The sequence below is a fragment of the Grampus griseus genome (assembly GCF_964374135.1).
Source record: "Grampus griseus genome assembly, chromosome: 17".
Classification (NCBI taxonomy): domain Eukaryota; kingdom Metazoa; phylum Chordata; class Mammalia; order Artiodactyla; family Delphinidae; genus Grampus; species Grampus griseus.
Window position 1 is genome coordinate 16,341,675 of NC_139011.1, and position 12,200 is coordinate 16,353,874.

Genomic DNA, 12,200 nt, shown 5'->3' on the forward strand with positions numbered 1-12,200 from the left:
GACCATTCATTTGATCCTCAAGAGCAGTGATTTTTCATTTCTTTTTTTTTTTCATTGTTGTATATCAGCACCTGGAATAGTGTCTGGCACATAATGGGTCCTGATGAATGTTTGTAGAAAGAACTATACAGTGACTTGCCATTTCTGACATTCCTACTGGTTTGTAGAGATGGTGGGACATTTATTCAGAATGCTGTTACCACCCACTGCTCTCACTCAGAAGTTTTTAAGGCTGAGCTTCTCAAACTTTAATGTGCATTTGAATTTCCTAGGGATCTTCTTAAAATATGGCTTCTGATTCAGCAGGTCTGGGGTGGGGCCTGAGATTCTGCATTTCTGCCAAGTTCCCAGGTCATATAGATGCTGCAGATCCAGACCACAGTTTGGGTAGAAGCCTGCTTGAATCATCTTAAGCCTTGTTCTTCTTTCTTTTTTAATAAAATAGAGTGAGCATAAATATTTACATGACATATTTACAGTATAAACATGACCCTGAGTTCAAGCAGTTCTGTGGTTAGCGCCTCTGTAGCTGCAGGTTACAATGTTTGGATGGAGAGCTTCGTCCATCACTATATATGCCAGGGGAGGAAATATTGGCTGGTTAAGCTGTTATATGATGACCGTCCATTGTTCTGGGAAGAATTTATGTGTGTGTGTGTGTGTGTGTGTGTGTGTGTGTGTGTGTTAAGAATATTATTATTGATGCTAATAAGTTTCCTAGCAATTGTCTCATGCAATTTGCCATGTTTTGGCATGAAATCAATACAAAGACAAGTCCTGCCTTTCTGCTCAGGTTATCATTACATCACTCTGCTTCTGTCTAGAGAACAATGTGGAGTGTTTTCTACGATAATTGCCATCATCAGTTAGTTTTGAAATAATAGTCGGGGACTTCTGTATAGTTTGCACATGACACGAAGAGGCCCATCTTGGGGAGGGGGGCAAGAAGAGACTGGAAACTAGCTAGCACCTCTTTGCCAGGCTGGGTGCTCTGGCTGGGGTTGTGCTGCCGGGGGTGCCTCCTCCCTTGGGGGAGGCTGTTTTGCAAATTGAATAAAGGTATCTGACATTTGATGGCTCCGGTCATAAAGCTAGGGAGAGCTGCAAAGGGAATTAGAGAGCACTGAGCACAGCACTTTGGTTTTAGGGCTGTAGAGATACTGAAGGTAGAGCTCCTGTCCCGGTTCCCATAAGCATCCTTCTCCTCATCTAACATTTACTGAGGACTTAAAATGCACAACGCATTGGGCCGATTTCTTTACGTATATCGTCTCATTTGTTCCCTACAAGAACAGCCCCCAAAAGTTAAGTATTATTTTCATCCTCATTGGTAGACATGTAAACTGAGACTTGGAGAGGTTGAGGAACTTGCTTGGGGTCACAGAGCTATGCTGAGTGTACTTTTCAAAACTGTAAATCATGACTCTCCGGCAAATATTAAATGATCCTATGTCAAAGATTTTATTTAACTCACTAATTAGTGAGGGAACAAGTAAGATGTTAAAACTTATTCAAAGAGCATTAGAGAATTTAGGTATATGCTTGTGATTTAACAAATAAATATAAGGAAAGTGTGGTAGGCTGAATAAGTCTCCCCAGAGATATACATGTCTGGATCCCTGGAACTTGTGAATATGTGACCTTACTTGTGAGTAAGACTTTGCAGGTGTGATGAAGAAATTTTAGAGGGAGAGATTATTCTGGGTTATCTGGGTAGGTCCCATGTAATCACAAGCATTTTTATGAGAGGGAGGCAGAAATGCTAGAGTGAGAATGATGCAGAGGGACGCAGAGGTTGGAGTGATGTGCTCTGAATATGGAAGAAGGGGCCACAAGCTACAGAATGTAGGCGACCCTGGAAGCTGGAAAAATGAAGGAAACAGATTCTCTTCTAGAGCCTCCAGAAGGACCCAGACCTGCTGACACCCAAGTTTAGCCCAGTGAGACTGATTTTGGACTTCTGACTTCTAGAACTGTAAGATAAACTTACGTTGTCTTAAGCCCTAATATGTGATCATTGTTACAGCAGCAGTAGGAAATTAATACAGAAAGTTACTGGATTAGATAGAAAGCTGGTTAATGTCCAACAGAGCCATAAACTATAACCCTTGGAACTAACTCTTCTACCAGAGTTAAATTATTTGCATCTTTACTGGATCAAAATTTACAAGTTAACCTCTGGCCCTACAGAGATAAAAATTGCCCAGTCAGTAGAAAGTCAAGTCCAGCACTGCACTGAAAGAATATCCAGTAATGTCTCCTGCATATTCTCAAGTTTAGGATACTCTTTTGGATAGTAAGGAAGTAGAGAAGCTGGGATTTGAACCAGGCTTTTCCAAGTGCAGAACTTCTCCTAACTCTTAAGGGACATACCTTCTCACTAGCATTAGTTGGTAAACTACCAAGGCAATCCAGGATAAAGAAGACAAAGTTCTCATAGGAACTGAGAACACAGCTCAAAAATTGCCAGGATGATCCCCTAGATAGGGGACTAAAGAAAAAGCCGTGTCCCTTCTTAATGCCAACAGTGGAAATTCCTGCTCTAGCTCTTTGAAAAAGTGAGTCAAGTTTTTAATAGGTTGTTTAGATAGGTTCTTAGTTGGTGTAACTCGAGAGCTTGGATGGGAAGTTGAAACACCCTCTCTACTCCTCCCCGCCTTACTTAGGAGCAAAGGTCCCCGAAAGTCACTTCTTTAATAATATAGTACTTGGTTTGACATCATAATACCTTATCTAGTAAATGCTTGATAAAGTTTTGAATGGCGTGTGGCTTGGTGGAAGGGAAGTTGAAGACTTTGGGGCTGGAAAATAGCCAGCAGGAGTAAATGGGTGGTGGCAAGAACTAGCATGGCATTCTTTTTTTTTCAACATCTATATTGGAGTATAATTGCTTTACAATGGTGTGTTACTTTCTGCTTTATAACAAAGTGAATCAGCTATACATATACATATGTCCCCATATCTCTTCCCTCTTGCATCTCCCTCCCACCCTCCCTATCCCACCCCTCTAGGTGGTCACAAAGCACGGAGCTGATCTCCCTGTGCTATGCAGCTGCTTCCCACTAGCTATCTATTCTACATTTGGTAGTGTGTATATGTCCATGCCACTCTCTCACTTCATCCCAGCTTACCCTTCCCACTCCCCGTGTCCTCAAGTCCATTCTCTACATCTGCGTCTTTATTCCTATCCTGTCCCTAGGTTCTTCAGAACCTGTTTTTTTTGATTCCATATATATGTGTTAGCATACGGTATTTTTTTTCTCTTTCTGACTTACTTCACTCTGTATGACAGACTCTAGGTCCATCCACCTCACTACAAATAACTCAATTTCATTTCTTTTTATGGCTGAGTAATATTCCATTGTATATATGTGCCACATCTTCTTTATCCATTCATCTGTCGATGGACACTTAGGTTGCTTCCATGTCTGGCTATTGTAAATAGAGCTGCAATGAACATTTTGGTACATGACTCTTTTTGAATTATGGTTTTCTTAGGGTATATGCCCAGTAGTGGGATTGCTGGGTCATATGGTAGTTCTATTTGTAGTTTTTCAAGGAACCTCCATACTGTTCTCCATAGTGGCTGTATCATTTTACATTCCCACCAACAGTGCAAGAGGGTTCCCTTTTCTCCACACCCTCTCCAGCATTTATTGTTTGTAGATGTTTTGATGATGGCCATTCTGACCGGTGTGAGGTGATACCTCATTGTAGTTTTGATTTGCATTTCTCTAATAATTATTGATGTGGAGCATCCTTTCATGTGTTTGTTGGCAATCTGTATATCTTCTTTGGAGAAACATCTATTTAGACCTTCTGCCCATTTTTGGATTAAGTTGTTTGTTTTCTTGACATTGAGCTGCATGAGCTGCTTGTAAATTTTGGAGATAAATCCTTTGTCAGTTGCTTCATTTGCAAATATTTTCTCCCATTCTGAGGGTTGTCTTTTCATCTTGTTTATGGTTTCCCTTGCTGTGCAAAAGCTTTTGTTTCATTAGGTCCCATTTGTTTATCTTTGTTTTTATTTCCATTTCTCTGGGAGGTGGGTCAAAAAGGATCTTGCTGTGTTTTATGTCAAAGAGTGTTCTGCCTATGTTTTCCTCTAAGAGTTTGATAGTGCCTGGCCTTACATTTAGGTCTTTAATCCATTGTGAGTTTATTTTTGTGTATGGTGTTAGGGAGTGTTCTAATTTCATTCTTTTTACAGTTTTCCTGGTTTTTTCCCAGTTTTCCCAGCACCACTTAATAAGAGGCTGTCTTTCTCCATTGTATATTCTTGCTTTCTTTATCAAAGACAAGTTGACCATATGTGTGTGGGTTTGTCTCTGGGCTTTCTATCCTGTTCCATTGATCTATATTTCTGTTTTTGTGCCAGTACCATACTGTCTTGATTACTGTAGCTTTTTAGTATAGTCTGAATTCTGGGAGCCTGATTCCTCCAGCTCTGTTTTTCTTTCTCAAGATTGTTTTGGCTATTCGGGGTCTTTTGTGTTTCCATACAAATTGTGAAATTTTTTGTTCTAGTTCTGTGAAAAATGCCATTGGTAGTTTGATAGGGATTGCATGGAATCTGTAGATTGCTTTGGGTAGTAGAGTCATTTTCACAATGTTGATTCCTCCAATCCAAGAACATGGTATACCTGTCCATCTGTTTTTATCATCTTCAATTTCTTTCATCAGTGTCTTATAGTTTTCTGTATACAGGTCTTTTGTCTCCTTAGGTAGGTTTTCGCATGGCATTCTTAAGAGATGGTGACATGATGCTCCTGACTCAGGCTGGGGACTTTTATAGGGAAGTGGGATCTGTGGTTGGACAGGCAGAGTGTGGCCAGAGTGTTGGATGAGAGCTGGGGAATGTTAGTTCACCTTACAGGGAAATCATTCTTGAAACTGATTGAGCATTAAAATAGCTGGCGAGAGTTAAGAACTACTAATGCACAGACTTTGTATTGGTTTGCTAGGGCGGCCATAACAAAGTACCACAGACTAGGTGACTTAAACAATAGAAACTTACTTCCCACAATTCCGAAGCCTAGAAGTTCAAGATCAAGTTGTCATCAGGGCTGATTCCTACTGTAGCCTTTCTCCTTGGTTTGTAGATGACCATCTTCTCTCTGTGCCTTCAAGCTGTCTTCCCTCTGTAACTATGTCCAAATTTCCTCTTCTTAAAAGATAACAGTCAAACTGGATTAAGGTCCATCCTAAACAACTTATTTTAATTTAATTACCTCTTTAAAGACCCTATTTCCAAATACAGTCACATTCTGAGGTCCTGGGGGTTAGGACTTCAACATATGAACATTGCAGGGGGAACACAATTCAGCCCATAACAGAGCCCCTTCCCAGAGATTGATTCGAGTGGTCAGGAATGGGGCTGAGGCTTTGGTAAGGGAAGCTCTGTTTTAAAGCATGCCCAGGAATGAGAATCATGGCTGTAGGGTCTACAGTGTAGGCAACTGGGGCAAAAGCTGGGGATGACGTGAGCAGAGTTGTCCACTGGTGACAGCCTCGCACTCCCCTACTCTCACCGGTGGATGTGTTACCAACCAGGGTTCTTGGCCTTCTCCAGTCAATAGAAATTGACAAGAGGCCAGACAAGAAATTCAGGCAATGCTTTACTGGGGCCACTGCTGCCACAGTGGGGAGCGAGAACAAACCACAGGTTCCCTCCCTTGCTTGTTCGCTCCCTGAGGGGGGCAAGCTTGTTCCTTATATGGGGCGAGGGTACGGGTGTGTCCAGGGGTCAGGCCAGAGGGGTGGCTTAGGTCATTTGCCCACCCCTCTGGTGGTCTTTTATGCAGGGGGCATGCGCAGTACCCTGCTTTTGCTCCCGACTCCCTGTTTTTGCTCCAGGCTCTTCAAAAGTGGCGGTTGGGTATTTTTGGTCTCTTTGAATCTTTTGGGTCTAGAATTTGCCCCAGCATGCACACAGTTATTTTTAGTCCCATATAGTTTCTTTGTATTTTGGTGCTCAAGGAGAGGTGTGTCCACATGCAAGCACTGCAGCACTGCAGCAAAGGGTCCCAGGTCCCAGCAAAGGCTCCCAGGTCCCAGCCTATCTCAGATGGATTTGGGAAAATTACTCAGAGACGTTGAGCTTCAGTGGTTTCATCTGTGAATAAAGACAACACTGCCTGCCTTCAAGCTTGAGGCTTCTTCAAGTTCCAAGACTTCTTATTTCTGGAAGCAGTTGTAAGGTCAGTTGATGGTGGTGATGATGGTTGGAGGAGATAGGAAAAGGGACAATTTTAATGTGCTATGACCACCACTGCAGTGACTCCAAACCCCTGCCACCATTATTACCACTAGCAACTTCACCGACATCCCTGGGCCACCTCCATTATCATAAGCATTACCACCATCTCCACTGCTCTCTCTGTGCCTGCTCTCATCATCTCTCCCCCACTGTCATCAGGAGGGGCAACTACAACAGCCATGGCAGCAGCCATGGCTTCCATGTCAATAGAAACACAGGCAGTCACATTTTAGAACTGGATCACTTAGACCAAGTTATTAATTTCGAACTGGATGAAACTAAGGTCCAGAGAGGTTAATTGACTTATTCCAGGCCACAGAACTGTTAAACAGAAAAACTAAGTCCAGGATCCTACCTTTTGACCTCACATTAACAGTCCTTTCTACTGGCCCACAGGACCTCGTCACAGCTCAACAGTGGGGAGGCGGGGCTCGTGGAGACCCCACTGTCAGAGATTTCTGTTCCTTCCAGTCAGGAGCACATCATCACGGAAAGCAGCCCCCTTAACCGCAGGTCCCCTGTGCCTGTGCTCCATATTTCCCTTTCCAAGGGGCTGAAATGCTCTGATATAAGGGTGGGGCATGATCCTTCTTTAATTTTTTCGGTGAGGACTTGGTCAGTAAACAGTGGCATAAACCCAACCCAACAAGGACTAAGCAAAACAAAAACTTAATGGCTCATGTAACTAGGAAGCCCAAGGGCAGCTCTGGCTTCAGGCCAGGCTACATTCAGGGCTCGCAAGATGTAATCAGTGTCTCTCCTTCCCGTGCTGCTAGCGTCTTCCTGACTCAGTCTCAGGCTCTCCACGTGTCACGGCAAGTTGGCAGCTCCAGCCATTGAATCCTCTAGGTTTTTGGTACAGGAGGAAAGACGTAGTCCGTTTCTCAATAGCTCCAACCAAAGCCATCGAATGAAATAATTCAAAACATGTTTATTGAGGGCTCACTATGCACCAGACGCTATTCTATATGCTGGGGGTACAGAGAGAAAGGGACGGAAGAGCTGCTGGTGTTCGGGGAGCTTTCACACCAGGGCCTTTGTGGGCTCTGATTGGACAGTCTTTGAACGTGTGCCCTCTTTGAACCAATCACTGTAGCCTGGAGATGGGATGTCCTGATTGGCTTGGGCTGGGTCATGTGCCCTGCTTAAAGAATGCAAGCTGTTTCTTTTTTTTTTTTTTTTTTTTGCGGTATGCGGGCCTCTCACTGCAGTGGCCTCTCCTGTTGCCGAGCACAGGCTCCGGACGTGCAGGCTCAGCGGCCATGGCTCATGGGCCCAGCCGCTCCGCGGCATGTGGGATCTTCCCGGATCGGGGCACGAAGCCGCGTCCCCTGCATTGGCAGGCGGACTCTCAACCACTGCGCCACCAGGGAAGCCCCCAAGCTGTTTCTTTTTGATTACAGGCACTGTCATAGTTAATGCTTGCGGTGTGTCCCCAGGACATAACCCTGGGACTTGCCCATATTAAGCAAATGAGAAATGACGTCAAATGAGTGAGTGAACTCAATAAATAAGCAAAAGAGAGAAAGTGCTTGATAGGCAATTGTATAAAGACACATTCAAAGGGGACAAAACCAAACAAATCCAGCCATAAAATGATGCCAGTCAGAAAAGGGATATAATAGTCACTGTAGATGGTTTGCTAAAAAAAATTTGCATGGTGTGTTTCTTAGCAGGACAAGAAAACTCCTGCTCATTATTCAGAGGAGCATTAGGAAGGAAACTGAAGTTGTAATTACTTTCAGAGTTGTCCCTGGGGTCGACATACCCAGGAGTCACCCTGGGCCTCACACTTTGAGGAGATTGTGAAAGAAGAAATGGAGACAGCCAACAGCGGCAGATAAAATATGTTGATGTCATTATGTAAGTGTCTGCCACCTTCACCTTTCCGCGTTCACTGTCTCAGCCTGCTATGGCAGCTGGGAAACATTTATCCCCATTGTCTGATGTTCTTGGGCACAGCTTCTTAGTTCCTTTGATAGAGGCTGCCCTTGATGTTCATTTTATGCAGATTTCAACTGGTAAAAAAGTACAAGGCAAGAAAGAAGTCTAGAAGAAAAATGTACACCTCAAAAACTTGTTAGCAGATGAAAGAGCCTTTTATTGGTCCTAAATTCTAAAAGTTTGTTTCTGTCTATCTTGTACAGAACCTAGGTGGGTCAGCACTTGCAGGAATGTGTGTAATTTTTGTCATTCCACTACTCAAGAAACGACATGTAGAGACCACATCGGAAGAGGCAAACTAAATTATTAAGAGAGACCTACATTTGAGAAAAGAGCTCAGAGGAGATGAACTCCAGCTTTAAAGAAATGAACAAATGCTATGAATTCATGCAGGGCATAGAAAAAGATGCCTATACGTAAACTTGTTCATCAAATTCCAATAGTCCCAAATAAGAGGAGCGCCCATGAATTCTCAAAAGGCTAAAAGAGTTACAAATCTTAAGTGTGAGTGCTTTCACAAACAATGATGGCGAACACGTGGAATCCATTACCTTTAGATGTAGGGATATATCATTGTTTTTAATGTGCATTTTCCTCCTGGCTACTGATACTCGATAACTTTTCTTTTGCTTTTGCTTATTTGCCACTTTGGTGAAATATCTGTTCGTGTCTTTTGACCATTTTCTAACTGGATTGTTTGTTTGCTTTTTCCCTGTTGGGTTTTGAGAGCCCTTTATGTAGTTTTGATACAAGGCATTTGTCAGATATGTGACTTGCAAATATTTTCTCCTGGTCTGCAGCTTGTCTTTTCACTCTCTAAACAGGGTCTTTCACAGGACAAAACAAGTGGAGGGTTTAAATTCCCATTTAGAAAAGCCTGACTTCTGCTTGAGAGTGCTGAACAGGGCCGCCCCATTGGTTATGGCTCGTGAGGGCAGATCACGGGTCTAATTCCTGTTGCCTGTGCTCGCTCAGCTTTACAATAGCTCACCCACCATGGGCTTAACTCTATTCAGTGGCCACAGGTCAGTGTTTTTCAGGACATCACAAAAGGATGCGCTGAGAAAGAGTGGTCCACTGCTGAGAGAACAACTTGAAGGCAAGTCCCCAGTGATCCGAAAGTGATCTGTAGCATGTCCCCCTTCTTAGAAAACTGGAAAATGCACCATCGTCAGTAGAGAGTGAAAGCCAGCATTCAAAATGCCAGGAGACCTCTCGGGCCGTCTCATCACAACATAAGGCAACAAGCAGATGCGAATTCATTGGGTGAATTTAACCAATACAGAGAGCCAAAACACACATGGAATTCCAAACCAGAAATCATCTCAAGTTGGAGGCATCTAGTGCCCTTGTCTACAATGATTGCTTTCACCACATAAAAGTCAAATCCACTGCATGAGGCAAATCCTGCCTGGGCTCAGACTGAGGGCTGCTGCCATGGAGACCACAAGAGGGGAGATTTTCTGACAGGCTGCCGGCATGAAAGGAATGGATTACAGCTCCATCTTATGTAAATTTCCACTGGGGAGAAAAAGATTAAAAGGAAAATAGTCATGCTTTAGTCATTCTCATTTAGGGTAATAAGATCCTTTAATTCCTTCTTGGAAAAAGAGGCAACAGCTGTCCTGTCATAAACGCTAAGACACTTTGCTCGACATTTTTCAGGAACCCAATCTTTAGCTGAAACTTTGACCTAATGATTGCACTGAGTTTATGTTTTTAAGAGGAAGATAGATTTTCTTTAAACATATGACATAAGCCCACTGGCCCCAGACATGAAGAATTAAGAACGAATTGTACCAACCTCAGTTTCTGAAGTGGACAGAGAAATTTTATCCTTCTTGCCTCACCATGTCCAGGCCAAGTGGGTCTGAAGGAGGGTGAACTATTAGGTAAACACTATTTCACAGGGTCATCAAGTGAACGTTGTATGTTTTCACCTACAGACTTTATTCTCTTTTCACTTTGGCTGCAACGCCCAACTTTCTTGTGGGATGCACCTGACCCCAGCTCTCAGCCCACATGGTCACTTTAAGTTACTTTAGTGAATGACCGTATCTCACGTACACAGCTTATTGTTGTGGCTGCTTTATTATTACCATTATTATTATGGAACTTCTTCTCAGGCAGGGTAACCTGCTCAAGGTATCAAAGCTGATAAGTGGGAACCTGGTGGTCTTATTCCAGAGTCCATATACTCAAGTGTTTCTGCTCTGTGCTTCTGCCATGTTGAATGTCCCTCTCTGGTCTCCATCTATTATTATCCCAGAATAATAGCTCCTCTTAATTGTTTTTTTCAAGGGCACAGAAGAAGTATGGAGTGTTTCTTAAATGAATCATCTAGAGAAGTTTATCTTATTTTGGGAATTCTACCGGCAGCTTAGGGTAGGGGAAATTTTGTTTTTCTCTGACCCCCTCTAGGGGGAAAAGATGGTGAGGGGATGAGATAGAAATGATTGTATTCTCTCTTTGCTCAGGTAATGGGGAAGCAGCTTGCAAGCTGTGAAGTTTAGAGTAATTCAGGAAACCGAACTTGCAGCTGTCAGAGATGGTGCCCAGTGTCTAGGTACAGCAGCCTGTGGGCCCAGAAAGAGCTGGAAGTCGAATGCATAGCTCAGATCCCCAGGAAGGCGGTAGAGCCAGGACTCACGTATCAGAGGCATTTAATACCCACGAGAGCAGGGGTTGTGTCAGTTTTGTTCACTGGCTGGATCAGCTGGATTGGTTCCTGGCCAACATCCGTAAACACCTGTTGAATGAAAAAATGAATGAATGAATGAATGCCAGCAGATGCTGGCAGGACGTCTATTTCTTCAGTCATCATGAAGGTGAAGAGTATCAAAAATAGGAGGATTTAGACAATCCTCAGGAGTTTTCAGCTGCCATGTATCCTGACTTCATATTCCTAATAATTATGTTATTTAATTCAATCTTTCTTTTTAAAAAATAACTCCCTTTTCTTTCTTTACCTTCAGATTTCCATCCCACCTGCTAGCTCAAGTCTTTTATGGCCTAAAATATCTTACCTTGATCCTGTGTCTTTGTCTATAACCTCTCTATTTCTACTTCTCCTTTTAGCCAAATTCCTTCGGTCATTTATAGTTTTGTTTCCTCCTCTTTTTCTATGCACTTCCTCAAACCTGTTGCTGACCACTCCCATCCCCCCGCCCCCAGTCCCCACAACCCCACCAAAGTATTATCATCAACGTCCAACATTTTACCAACCTAGTGAAGACATTGCAGTTCTTTATATTAATGAAATACATAATACTTTAGTTGCATTTGAAAGAGCTGCCCATTCAGGGTGAAAATGATAGTTGTGACATCATTTGATCCTGATTCTACTCCTAATTCTCAGACTACTCTTTGTTTGCAAGGTTTCTCTTCCTTTGTTTACGTGGTAGGTGGGGTCCTATGCGGCTCTGTCTTCTGGCCACTGTTTGTCTTGCTTGCTTCCTTACCTAGGCCCTGTGTTTTAGCTCACAAATGGTCACATGATCCAGCCAGGCCAATCAAAGTCTTCCCTGGGAGTTTTGTTAGAATTATCAGGAAGCCAGATTCTCCTTTCTTGGAGACAATTGGCTTTAAAAATCACGTCAGTCTGGAACTACCAATGACTGTTTTCTCTAGGAGCAGAGAGCTAGCCTGAGAATTAAGTCAAAACATGGGAAAGCAGCATGGAGAAACATGTTGTCATCATGTTGCTCCTGGATCTAGCCATATCTGAAGCTTAAATTAATCCTGGATTCTAAAGTTATATGAATGAATATATCTGTTTTTAAAACAGGTTTGAGTTGTGTTTCTGACACTTGCAACCAAGAGTTTTGAAAAATATACCTTCCACCATCTTCCTATTTCCAGTGTGGTCCTCACATCTACAACTTCTCCACTCTGCTGCCAGAGGGATTAATATAAGATGTACAACTGGCAGTGCTATTCCCCTGTTTAATATCTTTTAATGGCTCCCCAGAGCCTTCTCAGGGGAGGCAAACTCAAA